General features: G+C 36.4%; 1 protein-coding gene across 5 annotated transcripts in view; it reads right to left on the bottom strand.

Moving 5' to 3' along the window:
• LOC143237691 (zwei Ig domain protein zig-8-like) overlaps positions 1 to 18,341 on the bottom strand; it is a 217,705-nt gene that overhangs the window by 72,608 nt on the left and 126,756 nt on the right. The gene's annotated exons all lie outside the window — the stretch shown is intronic.

Here is an 18,341-nt window from a genome sequence, read left to right as displayed (position 1 = left end):
TTCTTATGTTTCTATAAAAACAGCACTTCTTAAGCTTCCATAAAAACAGCGTTTCTTTTGCGTCTATAAAAACAGCATTTCTATGCTTCTATAGAAACAAAGTTTCTCATGCTTCTCACCCAAGGCTGTTAGATTTGTATTGTGTAAAGGATCAGGGTTCTTATTAGTTGATCAAAATTACAGTACAGTTTTTAATATTTTTTGTTTGTTTGGACATTTTAGCAAAGCCAGTTAAGCATTATTTGCGCGGGGTCGTTATTTCAACTGACAGACTAGAGGGATGACCACTTGTCAACAAAATCTGTAACCAACACTTGAATGACACGTTTCTCACTGACCCACTAGTGTTGTTGTTTGTTGTTAAGCACAAGGCTACATAAAGGGTTACTTCTATATTGCCCACCACGGTTATCAAAACCCAGATTCAAGCAGTATACGTCCGCAGACATGCCTCTATGCCACTAAGAGAAAGGAACTGAATAGTGAGGCTCAGTCATTACCATTACGACACATCCAAGCTCCTAAAGCGAGAAGCGCTATTCCGCCTCATTCCAGCTATAACAGAACTAAATCAATGAATCTGCAAACCCATTATAATCTTTGAGCCGCACCACACAGGTTCGAGAAGTTTGCCGCATTAAAAGGATGATTCTAATGAGAACATTAGACGTAACTCTCAAACCTTTTCTAATTTGCGAAGTACAACTTATTTCCCTACAGAGTTTATTGGTTGATTCCTTAAAGGAATTAATTTCCTAATAATCTTAGCTTTATTTGCTTAAAGTAAACAGTAGATGGTGCTTAATATAAAAGTAAGCCTGTTTTTGTTTCATGCGCGTGAGTGGCCACATAAAAAGTTCAGGCTAGAAAATATCTCCTTTAATCTCTGGAGAAACCATTTTAGTAAATTGGAGCGATTTTCGAAACTTCAGGGTAGTGAAGAAGCTTTTATTTGTTTGTTTGTTTTGGAATTTCGCACAAAGCTACTCGAGGGCTATCTGTGCTAGCCGTCCCTAATTTAGTAGTGTAAGACTAGAGGGAAGGCAGCTAGTCATCACCACCCACCGCCAACTCTTTGGCTATTCTTTTACCAACGAAAAGTGGGATTGACCGTCACATTATAACGCCCCCACGGCTAAGAGGGCGAGCATGTTTTGGCGCGACTCGGGCGCGAACCCGCGACTCTCAGATTACGAAGTGCACGCCTTAACGCGCTAGGCCATGCCAGGCCCCCAGTGAAGAAGCATCGTAAGATATAGGAAAATTGGAAACTCGATTGCATGATTATATGTTTAGGATTATGACGTTCAAATAAATAAACTTTGTATGAAACTCCTTTGTTGTTGCTAAAGTTGTGTCTAATTGAACTAATGACTTCATGTAGTTATTTACCAAGTCTTAATCGTAAATGTTTTTGGTTATCAAAAAAAAATTGGCATACTTAAGTTTTTCAAAAGTAATAAAAATTGTGTTTATTTTCACCTAAACATTTCATGTTCTGTTGTTCCTACAGAAGACCATGATTTAAATTTAATGTTTGTTTATTTCTTTGAAGTTTAGCACAAAGCTAGAGAATAAGCTGTCTGTGCTTTTTCCACCACTTGTATCACAACTCGGTTTCTAGCACTGTGAACCCGTAAATATACCGCTGTGCCACTAGGAGGCTTAAATCTAGTGCTGGTTATACTCCGTCCCTGGTGAACAGACTAATTCTACTTATAGCTGGTGACGTTACTTCAAACGTGAACAAATTAATTCCACTCATAGCTGGTGACGTTACTTCAAACGTGAACAAATTAATTCCCCTCATAGCTAGGCCCGGCATGGCGTGCGACTCGTAATCTGAGGGTCGCGGGTTTGCATCCCCATCGCGCCAAATATGTTTGCCCTTTCAGCCGTGGGGCGTTATAATCTGACAGTTAATTCCACTATTCGTTGGTAAAAGAGTAGCCTAAGAGGTGGTGGTGGGTGGTGATGACTAGCTGCCTTCCCTCTAGTCTTACACTGCTAAATTAGGGACGGCTAGCACAGATAGCCCTCGAGTAGCTTTGTGCGAATTTCAAAAACAAACAACCCCCACCTCATAGCTGGTGACGTTACTTCAAGTGTGAACAGACTAATTCCACTCATAGCTAGTGATGTTACTCCATGTGAGTTGGTTCAGTATTTAGCAGATAGGTGTTTTCATTCATATAGTGGCTTAACCTAATATAGTTTCGAAAACGTTTACTTGTCACATTCTTTCTTTTTTTCTCAGTTTCTTGATTTTTTTAAGTTAAGTGTGCATCTTGACAATAATCTTGTTACATTAATTTTAATTAAAATACTCTGTTGTAATGTCCGAAGCATCACACTGCTCTTTGAATGCTTCCCATAAGCCACCTGAAGTACGAGGATGACAAACATTTCTATTGCTTAATAATAAACAGATACGTGTCTGATGTTTTGAAAAGTATTTGTTTTGTTTGGAATAGCGTGAACATTTGTTTTATTTTTCAGCTGCTTGAAATATGCTGTTGAAACAAATTATGCATTTTTCTGTTTGTTTATCCAGACGAAAGGTCCTCATGGCCATGTTGTTTGCTGTTTCTTGGAGCACATGAACGGATTTTTCTCTGACTCCAAGTTCGTGAATTCTCATTTGTTTGAATACATCTCATTTTGCTTATCATGGCTGTGGTATGGCTTATTGCAAATCTCTTTCTGGATAAACCTGGTGTACAAAAATTATCCATAATCATTTGCTTTCCAATTCCTTTAAAAGGAAGAGATATTGTCATCTCAGAAAATCTAAATCATTGGTCTGAAGATATCTATCTTCATGATGTACGTGTGTGAATAATTTGCGTCAGTAAAAACAAACAATTGCAACATGTTCATTACTCGGAAATCAAGTTCGTGGGCATTACACTATTTACAAAACTCCAAGTAATGTAAAATTGTACTTCTGATACATGTCATTCCACCGCGACTTTATACTAGCTATGGTTATCACGTGGCTTGCTGATTTGCCGATTCAAATTCGTTTTAATATAACGTACTCAGCACTATATTGTACTCATTATTCGCGCAATTATATAAGCTTCCACAATTGTTTATTTTTATTTAGTTTGATAAAACACACTATTGTTAGTTTCTATTAATTGTCTTAAAAATAATGAATAGTTCACTTTAACAAATCTTATGTACAGATTATAAACCAAAGAATTCATGTCTGGTAATAATAAATCGTAAAAGCGATTTGTTGTTTCTCATCAAGTAAGAATAAAAACCTAAAATATCTCTCTTGCTAAGTTCAGAAGTTCCCCAGTAGCTCAGAGGTATGTCTGCGGACTTATAATGCTAAAAACCGGGTTTTGATACCCGTGGTGGGCAGAGCACAGACAGTCCATTGTGTAGCCTTGTGTTTAATTCAAAACAACAGCTAAGGTTAGAAATGATGAATAGTTAACGTGACTGTTTGTTTGTAATTATAATGACTTATAACTAAAAGTTTCGAAGATATAAGAGAAAAAGTTATTGTAATTATAACAAAGTAATTGACTTGCTAGAAAATAAAACAAAGCAATTTATTTATTTATTAGGCTTCGTTGAAGCAATATTGAAGACGAAACCTTGAAGAATGTAGATGGTTTTCAGAACTCAAGATGAAGGTTATGAAAGAGAAAATGGTTGCGAAAAGTTTGTTTGTTTTTAATTTCACATAAAGTTACTCGAGGGCTATCTGTGCTAGTCGTCCCTAATTTAGCAGTGTAAGACTAGAGGGAAGGCAACTAGTCATCACCACCCACCGCCCACTCTTGGGCTACTCTTTTACCAACGAATAGTGGGATTGACCGTCACATTATGACGCCCCCACGGCTGAAAGGGCGAGCATGTTTAGTGCGATTGGGATTCGAACCCGCGACCGTCAGATTACGAGTCGCACGCTTTAACACGCTTGGCCATGCCGGGCCACGTTTCGAAAGGAAACTCTGTTGTATTGTAAATACTTAGTTAAAACAATTTTTTTTTTAGATAGTGAAAAAAATGCATTTCGTATAGTTAGGCCCCCCGCTAGTACAGCGGTATGTCTCCAGATTTACAACGCTAAAATCAGGGATTCGATTCCCCTCGGTGGGCTGAGCAGATAGCCCTTTGTGGCTTTGCTATACGAAAAACAAACAAACAAACAATCGTATAGTTAGGGACCGTTTTACCTACGAAATTGGACAAGATAAAATGTCTCTCATCTCATACCAATTGCAACTTAAAATAAATAGTTTGTTAACGAACAGCTCTTCAACCATTTAAATTGTTATTTAAATGCTCCTGGAAAATGTCGGGAGGGTCATATGAAAGATGAGAATTGTGGAGCTCAATTGGACGTTAAAATATGAGTACAAGTGTGTTATAATTACGCACATTGAAAACGAAGCATATGGCGGAAGTATACGTTATTAGTGTGGGGTAACACAGTCTTACCCTAAGCCCCTCATTGAGAAGCAGTTAGATATTATAAAAGTCAGTGAACATGAACTGTATTTTTTACGAGGTATTCTGATATCTATGATTCATCACTGTTTGTAATCAACAAAGCGAATTTACCTCAAATATGCACTTTGTAACTATAGAAAATCAAATGTTCTTACTTCAGATCAAAGCTGTAGAAATCGTGTTTTGGCTTTGCGTCTGTTCCGCTAGTTTGTTTATTCACGGAGTTGTGTGAACGTTTTTGTATGTTTTTTGGATTTCGCACAAAGCTACTCGAGGGCTATCTGTGCTAGCCGTCCATAATTTAGCAGTCTAAGACTAGAGGTAAGGCAGCTAGTCATCACCACCCACCGCCAACTCTTGGGCTACTCTTTTACTAACGAATAGTGGGATTGATCGTCACATTATAACGCCCTCACGGTTGGGAGGGTGAGCATGTTTGGCGCGACGCAGGCGCGAACCCGCGACCCTCGGATTACGAGTCGCACGCCTTACGCGCTTGGCTATGCCAGGCCGGTTGTGTGAACGATAATTATCTATATGCACTCTAGACGATAGTACGTCACAAGTTATTATATATATATGGTTCTTCTACCAAAGACGCTCATCTTACCTCTTCCCACGAATTATTCTCTACGAATGTGGAAGTTTGATTATTAAAAACGTACTGAAATATTGTTATAATGGCATTGCTGCACGTTCAACAAGAACGTATAACTGTCATCTAATAACATATAAACCTGATTCTTATTTTAAAAAAAAACAGCATAGTTTTCAATAATCATTTGCATGATATACAAGTATTTTCAATACTTGTCTTCAAACAAAGTTAGTTGGGATTTTCTCTGCTTATTCCCTCGAACAAAAGGTTAGAAACCTCCAAATCGATTAGAGTGGAGAAGAAAATTTCGGTTAGGAAAGATGCAAATATGCTTTCCACAGCTCGACTAACTGATAATGTAACAGCTTCACTTCAAGGGTCGATGAACGCTCTGAGAAAACCGTTACATTAAGCACGAAGGATTGAATGGAATTTCTAAAGGAAATTAGGGATTCTTAAATTTCTCTCTCTCAAGCTTCATATTATCCTTCAAAGATATTAAATTTTAATCTAATGGGTTTTCATTTATTACAAATATAAGAAATTGAACATGCTGTATTGGCATCACACATTCTCTGATCTCATGATAAAAATACACACTGAATGGAATACAAGTCAGAACTGAACACTTATAATGGTGTTGACCATACCTTTAAATAAACAGATAATAAGATATATGTGATTTAGATTGTAGTAATTCAAAGTAGGAAACCAGATTAAAAACTTTACAGTTATTCCTGGTCTGTAGTTATAAAAGACCCTGCATGGCCAGGGAGATAGGGCGATCGACTCGTAATACGAGGGTCGAGGGTTCGAATCCTCGTCACGCTAAACATGCTCGCTCTTTCATCCGATAGGGCATTATGACTCGATGGTCAATGCTACTATTTGTTGTTAAAAGAGTAGCCCAAGAATTGGCGGTGGGTGGTAATGACTAGTTGCCTTCCCTCTAGTCTTACATTGTAAAACAAGCAAAATAAACTATATATATATCAAAAGGAAGAGACGGATAAGACAAAACTATAATGAAGGTTGGAACCTCAAATAAAGAATATAAATACCTCATTAACTTGAATGTTATTTTACGACAAGTTTTCAGACGTAAAAACTGAAACAGTGTCTATCACAAAAAACCAATACGACAAAAAAGTGGACTTCACAAAGTACTTAATCACAGTAGTAATGTAAAAGTCGAAATATACCTTCTGTAAAATAAAGTTATTTTTATATTTTGAATGACATTAAGTTTCATTCCAAATAAATGTCTATTTCATTAGAAAATTACACACCACGACCGTATGGCCTGTGCGGTAGATATTGGAGATGAAGGCGTGCTTCTTTGTCACGCGAATACAGGTTTGTGAGTGTGGTCTGGCGGAAGTGATCGGTCAATAAAATTGGCCTTTTATGCTGGAACTATTGTCCGAGTTCACCACCCAAACCCAGGGTAGTCAATAAAGCTGTCACCATTGTATTACGATAAGAACATGAAAAAGTATTCGAAAGAGGACCCGGAAATAACAACTTCCAATGGACGTCATACATATATATGTGAAACGTTTTCAAGCTTAGTTAGTGTCATCGTTTTAGAGTTCAGCTTATCAAATATTCATTGCACCGATAAACCTTTTGCTTGCTGTTGTAAGTTAACAGTATGTGTTTACAGTTTGATATTACATCATTTATTCAATCCAAACAGGCAACGCCACTATGTTTTACGAGTGTGTAGTAAGTATTCTGATTCAGCATTTTCCAGTGAACTGGCATTCATAACTATCATAATGTTTATAATTAACCCACACTCTAGCAAGCAGGCCTTATTTAACATATCAAGCATTTGATCTCTAGCATTATTTTGTATGTAATACAAAACACGAAAATGAAGGTGGAAACTAGGACTAAAATTTACATAACAGGTTCTTATGCTTTCAACGTCAGAAATTCTTCTATCTAAAAAAACAACGAATGGCTCTCACGTTCTACGTTCTCTGACAAATCAGAAAATTAGATCATAAATATCCGACTACCGTGAGTAGGACACAACACCACTGAAACATTAGAAAGCTTCTATAGTTGAATTCTGCTAAACCTATGGATCAATTAGTATGCAACCTGGAATGAACTTAGCGTTGAGTCTTAGAAGCTTTATTTTGAAAAATATGAAATGTAGATTTTAATGCCTTAATTGTTTGTTGCCAAGCGCAAAGCTATACAATAATCTAGTTATCTGTGCTGTGCCCTCCACGAGTATCAAAACCCTGGTTTAAGTGTTATAAGCCATCAGACCCACTGCTGAACCACTAAGAGGGTAGATTATAATGAAGTGATAATTTTAATACTTATATACAATACGCTAAAATAGACCTATCAACTTATCTCTATTTCTTATGTTTAATGACGTATACAACAAATGATCACGAAGTACTTTGTACCATTCTACAATAAACTTGTTATGTCGCTATGTGACTAATGTGTGCCAATGTTTATATTATACAAATACTCGCTAATCTAGGCGTCCAGGTTGTCACCCTCTAGTTAAATGTGTAATCAACACATAACCTTGTCTTTAGCTTTGCAAATGTATTCTGCACCACCCTTTCCAGATGATTACTGTTATATCGTGTGTGATAAATCTGCAATAAGTATCTTTACTAAACAAACGGCATAAATCGTTTTAAGGCTATATCTTATGTAATAAGCAAGGTGATTATCTTCTTCTCTGTTATATTTATAAATAAACAATTCTTTCAATGCCATGTTTAGTTTTAGATTCAAAATTATAACCAAAGGAACAATTACCTTATTATTTCTTTACTTGTTTAAGTGGGTTAAGGCGTGCGACTCGACACTTGCCCATGCTGGGACAATTAAATAGCAGTTACATTAGTAAAATGGCCCAGCATGGGCAGTTGGGTTAAAACGTTCGACTCGTAATCTGAGGGTCGCGGGTTCGAATCCCCGTCGTACCAAACATGTTCGCCCTTTCAGTCGTGGGGGCGTTATAAGTGGCGGTCAATCCCACTATTCGTTGGTAAAATAGTAGCCCAAGAGTTGGCGGTGGGTGGTGATGACTAGCTGCCTTCCCTCTAGTCTTACACTGCTAAATTAGAGATGGCTAGCGTAGATAATTTTGCGCGAAATTCAAAAACAAACAAATAGACTTATTTAAGTTTCCCATGTCTTTCATATCACACTTTCCACAGATAAAGCACGTATGTTTTTTTTTGTTTATTGAATTTCGTGCATAATAACTCGAGCTGTTGGTGTTCTTGCTGTTTTTGAATTAGGCACAAAGCTACACAATGGGCTATCTGTGCTCTACCCACCATGGGTATCGAAACCCGGTTTTTAGCGTTGTAAGTTCGCAGACATACCGCTGAGCCACTGGGGGACATTACTCGACCTAACCGTCTGCATTTTCAAAATGACAGGTTAGAGGAAAAGCAGCCAACCAACACAACCTCCAGCAAAAGCATGGTGTGTATTTTTTTTCAGACCCGGTAATTAGATTTGACTGTCACTCTTATCACGCACTTCAAAATGGAGAGCGTTATTTTTCTTTCTTTTTTTGGCGGTAATAGGTCGAGAACTACAGAACTTTGCATCCACTGTCTGGCACAGTAATTGTTCGGCCCAGTAAAACAGTGACTTTTGTGAGTCACAACAGTGGTTCAGGCAGGGCACAAAATAGCTCGAACAGCTCAAAGCGTAGTTAAAGCAGACCTTTTTACTACCTAAACCAACCGCTAAGTTATGGTAATTATCGTATGCTGTTTATGATGCTCACTGTTTAAATTAGAGTTTCATATTATAGAAGCATTCACACTAAAATTCTAGTTCACGCCTTCTTTTTGTGACTGTAAGAAAATATTAGACAATAACTCGCTTCCTTTGTTAATCTATCAGTCTTGTTATAAACGTACAATAACTCAAACCAAAATTAAGCCAACATACCTTTATACCGATATTAAAATATTGCTTAACATCTAATTGCAACGCCCCCTGCAGGCTAGTACCCCTTCACATTCTTGTCTCTCAGACATGTGTCAAGCAATGGTAAATTGCTAACTCTCTTTGTTAACCTGAAAATGACCTTAGAAGATCGAAACTTTGTTCTACTTAAAGATGTAAGATCCGTGCCAGTCGTCTTTAGAATACATTTTTACTTCAAGTGGGTTTTCGTCATCATAAATCTTATAAATTGCACTACTAAACGAAATCAGTTTGCTATAGGTCTAACGTAAGTAAAACTCTAAATTAATACGTATTTTAGTTTGCTTAGCCTTATTGTCCCCTAAATCAATCATAGTTGTCAAGAATATTTTTTACCAGGAAAGACTGCGTGTAAAATTCTTAGCTCAATACATTACGTCTTACCCTGCTTCATGATCGAACATTGCTGTGTTCATAATTCATGACAGTTCTGACAACAGTAATTGAACAACGATTGTCCAATATTCGAAATCTATGTCAATTACAGCTCAATATCAGAGGTAGAACTCGTTTTAGAATCCTGTCGACCATACCGTTTCATTAGTCTTGAACATGAGGAAGAATGAGAAATAAAAACACCTCCCCCGGTTCGCCACCGAAGGATTCGTGAACGTGTCAGGTTCGATAACAGTGTAATGGTCAGACATAATCTGTCAAACAGTCGTCAAGTAATACGAGCAAGGATGCATATGTGGAACTTTTAATACGGTGGTATCATGAATACTGCCGATATATTAATCATGGTCTTTAAGCAAAAAGCATTGCGAGAACATTTAAAACGTGACACCTCATTACTGGTGCGATATTTTCTCAGCCCGAATATGTTGCACGTGGATATTTCAAGACATCTTCCACTAGCTTTATTTTAGTAACACACTATTCGTAACGTTGTTCAGGTATTAAGAAATATGTGTGTCACCCTAACATTGTTGATGTAAAAATATAACTTTGGTGTTCAGAGAGTTTATTGAAAAGTCTTGCTTAAAAACTGATGCATCTACGGCAGTACTCCGAAGGAAACAGGTACAGTGGTGTTTTATCTGTACCATTCAAATTTCCTAATACTATCATTACTGGGAACCGGAAGTTTCAAGGAAAATTACGCAAGAAAGGAAGATGAAAGCTTAATCATGCTGTAAAATATATTTGTTTTAGCATTTAACGTAATTCACTTGTACTGAGGAAACTTTAGTTTGCATTCCAAATAAAATTAGTTAGCTATAGATGGCGTAAGAAGAATAGCACGTGGCAGCCAAGATTTATTTGATAATATAAATACCACTCGAGAAAATAATAAGTGACTACGGATTAACATCAAGCATGCCATCCTTGTACGTGTGAGAGTGTTTAGTAAAAACTACAGTCAACATATTCTGTAATGCCCTGGCTACACACGTGAGAGTGTTTAGTGAAATCTACAGTCAATATATTCTGTAATGCCCTGGCTACACACGTGAGAGTGTTTAGTGAAATCTACAGTCAACATATTCTGTAATGCCCTGGCTACACATGTGATAGTGTTTAGTGAAATCTACAGTCAACATATTTTGTAATGCCCTGGTTACACGTGTGATAGTGTTTAGTGAAAACTATAGTACTGCAATTATCACATTCAACTTCCGTGAAACTTGGGATATACGTGTGATATTATTTTTATTGAAAACTAGAATAAAAGCATTATCTAACGAATAGGCTGCATGTGAGATCATTTTTATTGAATAATTCATTTGAAATATTACACTTAACCCAAAACACTTTCCTTAAAAACGTAATTGAATTCGTTATCCGCTAGGGAAAATTCATGACATAATTTCTTTGGCTAATACTTTTAACATAACCCACTCTAATTCGAAAAATATTCAGCACCTAATAATTGGGGTTTCACCAGTGGGGTTAGCGTGTCAGGCGATTTTAAAAATTCATTGAATTAATAATATTTTTTTTTCGTTGAATTTTCGCGCAAACATTCTCGAGGTTTGTCTGAGTTATCCCTTTCTAATATAGAAGTAATAACATAGAGAGAAGAAATGCAGTCAACGCTACCCGCTGCCAGCTCTTTGGCTACTATTTACCAATAAAAAGTGCGATTAATTGTTACATTATAATCTCCATATACACACGAACAGACGACTGAAAAAACAAGAATATTCAGTTACGAAATTCGAACCCGCTAACAGTGCGTAGGTTACGAGTCGATCTTGCTAATTACCAAATTACAATTTTATAATTAATGCTAAAAAAGTACAGCGCACGCTTGAATAGTGTATTACGAAATGTATTGGAAACTGTTGCATGTTAAGGCTCCATATGACAGAATATTTCGAGTATTACATAAAACTAGCTGAAGTACTTGTCACCTGGACGGTAGTTATATAAATTAACGATTATTGAAAGGTTATCTTAAAACATGAAAGCTGCTTCCCTTACATATAATTGCAAAATACGCCCATAAAGTACAAAATGCAAAACTGAAAATTTGTATGTATCTCCCTATGGATCTAATGAGCTTCTATATAAATCTTGTTGAAGATCCATTTATATCCTGTGAAGTAATTACATGGACATGCAACAGACAATATTGTTGCATTTGCCCCCCCCTCCTCCAGTGGCATAGCGGTATGCCTGCGGACTTACAAATGTTAGAAACTAAATTCGGATACCTGTTGCTAGCTGAACACAAATATCCCTTTTATGTATCTTTGTACTAAAGTAGAAACAAACAGACTGCTATATTTATATAGATTGTTACGGTGTTAAGTTGTCATATGAACATGCAACAGACAGTACTATTATATTTATATACATAGGCCTTGCTTATAATCTGATATTAGGTTTCTTAATGAATATGGTTTTGTTATTAAATGTTATTCAATACTTTAATTTTGTTTATTAGTCAATTACACAATATATAAATACTTTTCATCAAATAAAAAGTAATTTAACTGTGTATTAGTTTATTTTGGAATTTCGCGCAAAACTAGACGAAGGTTATCTGCGCTAGCCGTCCTAATTTAGTTGTATAAGACTAGATGGAAAGCATCTAGTCATCACCAATCGTCAACTCTTTGGCTACTCTTTTGCCAACGCATAATGGGATTGACCGACACTTATAAGGCCCCCCTTGGCTGAAAGGGCGAGCATATTTGTTGTGACGGGGAATCGAGCCCGCGACCCTCAGATTACGAGTCGAGTGCCTTAATCACATAGCCATGCTCTCTGTATTTAGTATTCATAGTCTTATTATCTTACATATTTTATAGGTTACCTAAAATTCGTTTTAAATTATTGTTTTCCGTTAATAAAAAAAACCCTACTGTAAAGTATATATCATTTTCTAACCTTCCATTTCCAGAGTTCTATGCACTAAATTTCTGTTTGCCAGAGGGTTAGCCGTAAGTTCACGGACTTGCAGCGCTAAAAACCGGGGTTCAATTCCTCAGGATGGTCATAGCGCGGATAATTTACTGCTTATATTATCTCTAAAAACAAACAAACTATATTTTCGAGTAATCCAACTAAAAACTTTACAGTATCCATTGACAATATTTTTTGCTTAAAGTTTTATCGAACCATTTTACAGCATTAATAGATTTATTACGTAATTATTGTATAATATCTAGTTCAACAAGTTTACTTTTCTAGAATTATTTAATCTAGCTTATTTTCGATAATTATACAACATATCAGCACGTAACAGTATCTGCATTTGACCTAGATTAGCCTCTCAGTGGCTCAAAGGTGAATGCTAAAAACTAAAATTCGGCTTTTGATGCCCTCAGTGAATAAAGCACAAGAAGTTTTGTACTTAATATTAAACTAAAAGAGCCCTAGGTTATGTTTATAAGTATTTTACTAAATGTACCTAAGTTTAATTCAATAAAGAGTTGTTTATAGTGTTGACCGCTTACCATCAACTCTTTTATCAACGAATATTGAGATTAACCGTACCTAATAACGCCCCCACGTCTAAAATGGCAACAATGTTTAGTGGGAGGGGGATTTAAACCTGTAACCCTCTGATTACAAGTTGAGTACCTTAACCACCTGGTCATCCTGAACCGCAAAATTATGGATTAATTTAGGTTTCATTGTTTGTGCTTAGACGACTTGTGAGTAATTTTTACATAGTTAGTTAACAATATGATTGACTGATTTTGACTTTATCTTCGTATAACCCAATAGTATCTTAGTCGATTGGCTTCAGCCCTTAGGATCATTAAACCATATTGAATTAGTATTCAAACAGAATTTTGGTTACAAACCCTTCTTTTGCCTATCTGATTTCAAAACTATTAAGTACATGTCTTATTAATCTGTAACGTGTGCGTGTAAAAGCTTTATCTTTCCGTGTGTGTTTTTTAAACAAACAGCATGGAAAATAGTGGTGTACGCCTGTAGATTGTGACGCAAGGAACACTTGTTCTTTCTGATCAATCGCATGTGCCTGTAAATACAATATAATGTTTTTTTTCTACAACCACAACTCATTTTATGTCAGATTATTGAGCGAAATATTCAATATTTCCGAGAATTCATTCTGTCATTACCAGTCCTAGAATTCTCCTCACCTTTCGAGCGTTCAGATGAACCAGTTTCTGAACAATACAAAACGAAAAGCAACAATAACGCAATTGGTACGTGTATTCAGACAACGTTCAGTTGTTATTTGTTCTATACACACATCGCTAATGTTAGTTTATTTCAGACTTTTCTTTGAAATTACAAATGTTTCACAAATCTTTAATGTGAATAACCTGGAAATATTACATAGTGGGGGAATATTTTCACATAAGTTCAACTAGACTGAGTTTAAATATGTTAAATTAACTATTTTAAAAGAGAAAGTTGCCTTTTGTTATATTTATCAAATGCATGCGTGGATTTCACTTCGTTCTGTTTTTAGTTAAACAAAATCTTAAAGTAATTTATAAAAATGCATATTATATTTTTATTTAAAGAAAAAAATAAAATTCAAAGTTGATATGATAAGACAAAGCATTAACACCTATTTTAACTCCAGTGGTAATACCTTGAATGATTTACTTTAACACCCTTAATAATACTTTGAATAACTTACTTTAACACCAGTATTAATACCTTGAGTGGCCTACTTTAACACCAGCAGTAACACTATTAATGACCTACTTTAACACTTGTAGTTATATCTTGAATATAATAACATGTAAAACGCTTATGAATCTTTTACAATTATTTTAAATCTCCATTACAGCTTATATAGGACTGGATGTGACTAGTATGCGTGGTTTCCGTTTTATTACCGCGACAGCAAAATATAAGACAAATGACATTCCGCAAGTTGAAGCCGTCGGTAATAACTCACTGTTTGATTAAAGTTTGTTTTGCTTGTTTTTTTAATTTCGCGCAAAGCTACTCGAAGGCTATCTGCGCTATCCGTCCCTAATTTAGCGTTGTAAGTCTAGAAGAAAGGCAGCTAGTCGTCATCACCAATCGTTAACTCTTTTACCAATAACTAGTGGGATTGACCGTCGCTTTAGACACTTCCACGGCTGAAAGGGCGAGCATGTTTGGTGTGAAGGGGATTCGAACCCGCGACTCTTAGATTACGAGTGGAGCGCCTTAACCCACCTGGCTATGCCGGCCGATTTGAGATTTAATTTTTGGTTAACTTCTCATGACCTATGGCAGATTGGTCGTAAAAAAAAATGTTATTGTTTGCATGTCACTTATAATTACAATCCTCCCCCAGTGGCACACGGTATATCTAATGATTTACAATGCTAGAATTCAAGTTTCGATACCCGTGGTGGGAAGAGCACAGATAGCTCTTCATGTAGCGTTGTGCTTAATAATCATTATCATTTATGGTTTTAAATGAGTAATTTTAGTAGCTCTTCTGGTTGAAATAATTACATAATTAATTTGATAATTAAAGTGAACTAAAATATTTTTGTTTTCTCTTTCAGGTTCCTAAATTTTGTTTAATACAATCATGGGTCAAAATTTCAGGTTAAAATGCGTAAAGCTTATATTTTTTCTTTCGTATTTTTCTACAGATTGGCAGTACAGATTGCCTAAGCTATATCCACCTTCACTCTTTTTAACAGGTACAATCATTCATGCGTGAAACTTGAACATCTTTCGCTAAGCCAATCACGTACATTGCTACGAATTAGCATCATTATGCTAGCTTTACAGAAATTGTATCAGTGAAAGATTGGGGAGAGAAATTCCGACAAAAGCTCCTGCGCATGCAGGAGTTAAAACTAGTTAAAATCTTGAAAATCTAATTCTGTCGGAATGCATGAACCCATTAGGGAAATAATAGCAGCATTTCAGCCCCTTCTTTTTTAAACACTTTCTATTCAGCACAGGTGGCGCTATTGTTGCCCGTTGCTTACAAAAGACGTTTTCCATTGATGAAGGTACTAAGTGGCTGAGGTGAAAAAAAAACAACAAAACTTTTCTTTATGCAGTTCGACTCAGATTCTCCCAATACCTCTTTTTGCGACGTTTTGAATGCACGTGTAGTTTTTGTCGCATTTGAATCGCGAGAGCTTTCACTATGTTCTGTTGAAATGGGCAGACATTAGAAGAGATTAGAAACTCCATTTTTTAGAAGAATCTGAAGAAAAAAAATGTATTGATCATCAGAAACATTTGAAAGAAAAACGTACCAAAATTATTTACATAAATCTCTGTATATTACGTTGTTGCTCACTTAATTTAACAAAAGTATTTTAAACCCTACACACATGTACATATAAACCCGGCATGGCCAAGCGTGTTAAGGCGTGCGACTCGTAATCTGAGGGTCGCGGGTTCGCATCCCCGTCGCGCCAAACATGCTCGCTCTTTCAGCCGTGGGGGCGTTATAAAGTGACGGTCAATCCCACTGTTCGTATGTAAAAGAGTAGCCCAAGAGTTGGCGGTGGGTGGTGATGACTAGCTGCCTTCTCTCTAGTCTTACACTGCTAAATTAGGGACGACTAGCACAGATAGCCCTCGAGTAGCTTTATGTGAAATTCAAACACAAACAAACAAATGTACATATATCACGTCACAGTTGGATTTTTCTTTTTTATGGACATTAATAAGATTTTCAAGCAATTTAATAATTTTCCTTTCATTTACGTGTGTTGCGATAATTCGCTATTAATAAACTCCCAGCCCATGTTTAAATATAACTTTCAGTCTATTAACTTAAAGCGATAGAAATAAGGTTTCGATACCTGTAATATGCACAGCATAGATAGCCCACAGTATAGCTTTGCGCTTAGCTATAAACAAATAAATATTTTATTGTCTTCCGATGGGACATTGGTAAGTTTATGAACTTACAAAGCTAAATTCGGGATTCGATTCCCCGCTTTGGACATAGTAGATAACTCAAACTGACTTTCCTTTGAAGCAAACAAATTTGTAAAGATAATACAAACAAAAAGTGTTTTATTTGTATATTCGGGTACTTAAACACTTTCTTGGGTTCTTTTTTCCTAATAAAATTTTTAATGTATATTAGTAAAAAAGAAAAGGACATCTATTTAAAAACCATATCAATATTTATACGTTAAGATAGTGATAAATGTAAAAAAAAAAGTCTTCAGAATTCTACACTTTCACAGTAGTCAGTAAAACAACAATACCTTTTTTTCATATTACAACACCCCTCAGTGTTCTATGATATTTCAACGGTTAATAGATATACTTCAATAGCCCTTCAGTGTTTTATAGTTTATGAGCAGTTAGTTTGTTTTTTTAATTTCGCGCAAAACTACGCGAGGGCTATCTGCTCTAGCCGTCCCTAATTAGGAGTGTAAGACTAGAGGGGAGACAGCTAGTCATCACCACCTACCACCAACTCTTGGGCTACACTCTTATCAACGAATAGTGAGATTGACCGGAACTTGTAACCCCCCCCACGGCTAAAAGGGCGAGAATATTTGGTGGGGGATTCGAACCTGCGACCCTCTGATTACGAGTCGAGTGCCTTAACCACCTTGTCATGCCGGGTCTCGATATTTAGTAAAAACACTTACAATATCCTTCATTTTTCTATGAAGTTTTAGTGGTTGACCAATGTGGCTTCATCCAACCAAAGTACCTTTTCATTAGTATTCTATGACTCGTTAGTGATTACGTACACATAATTTACTGATTATGTACACATAATGTACTTCAATGCGTTCCCCATTGCATAATGGTTGATAAAGATCAAGATGATTTCTCACACATTTTAGTAGTGAGAAGATTCACCAACCGTCTGTATAACGAACTTCCTGTTTTCCAGATTATGTAGAAGAATTTCAAATATCCTTAATTTTTGAATAACTAATCCAATATATCTTCATGTTTATCTTCTGTGTTGTATTATTTCTCCGAAAGATGGGCCGAAGACCAATCGGAAAGTTCGTCATTTTCAATCACTTGCACCACTGCACAATAGTATGTTGTCTCTCAGTCAGTCAGTAGATACTAAAATAACGTCTCATGAGGAACGCTTAACGTTGCAATTGGAATTGTCGTGACGTCATTGAAACGTGCATTTGCCATGAATCGTAAGAAGGATTATGTATTATGTCGGCTACAACGCATCAGATTGAAAAGCAAGAAATAAAAATATTTGTTCCTCTTAATTACAGTTTTATTTACTCTTGAATTTTGTTTGTGTGTTTTGAATTTTCGCACAAAGCTACTCGAGGGCTATCTGTGCTAGCCGTCCCTAATTTTGCAGTGTAAGACTAGAGGGAAGGCAGCTAGTCATCACCACCCACCGCCAACTCTTGGGCTACTCTTTTACCAACGAAAAGTGGGATTGACCGTCACATTATAACGCCCCCACGGCTGGGAGGGCGAGCATGTTTAGCGCGACTCGGATGCGAACCCGCGACCATTACTCTTGAAACAGGGCACTTTTGGGGATCCTGCGGAAGTACATCTAGTATTTTAACTGTCGCGCTTGATAAAAGTTCTGTGAAAGTAAAAACGATCTAATTTAAAGCCAGGCCAACAATTAATGTTAAGATTAATTCTCGAATAGTATCACATTACCATAGTTGCGCAGTTATATTCTTTAACAATTGGTTCACTGTGTCTGCGAATGCCTTTCGAGGATTTTACTCAAAAGAATAGGTCCCACAAGTTCCGAGAGTACTATGTAAAAATGTCATTAGTGTATCCCTCGAGTGCGGATGATAACTGTTTCTGTAGAAAAAAAGGAACTTTTGTGATCAATAACAATTCTGCAGAGATTGCATGAATATCTAAACATAAAGCTTAGATCTAAACAATTCAG

Source organism: Tachypleus tridentatus, chromosome 13, assembly GCF_004210375.1.
Source record: "Tachypleus tridentatus isolate NWPU-2018 chromosome 13, ASM421037v1, whole genome shotgun sequence".
NCBI classification, from domain to species: Eukaryota; Metazoa; Arthropoda; class Merostomata; order Xiphosura; family Limulidae; genus Tachypleus; species Tachypleus tridentatus.
Note: the sequence above shows the minus strand (reverse complement) of the source record. Positions and strands in the feature narration are given on the sequence as shown.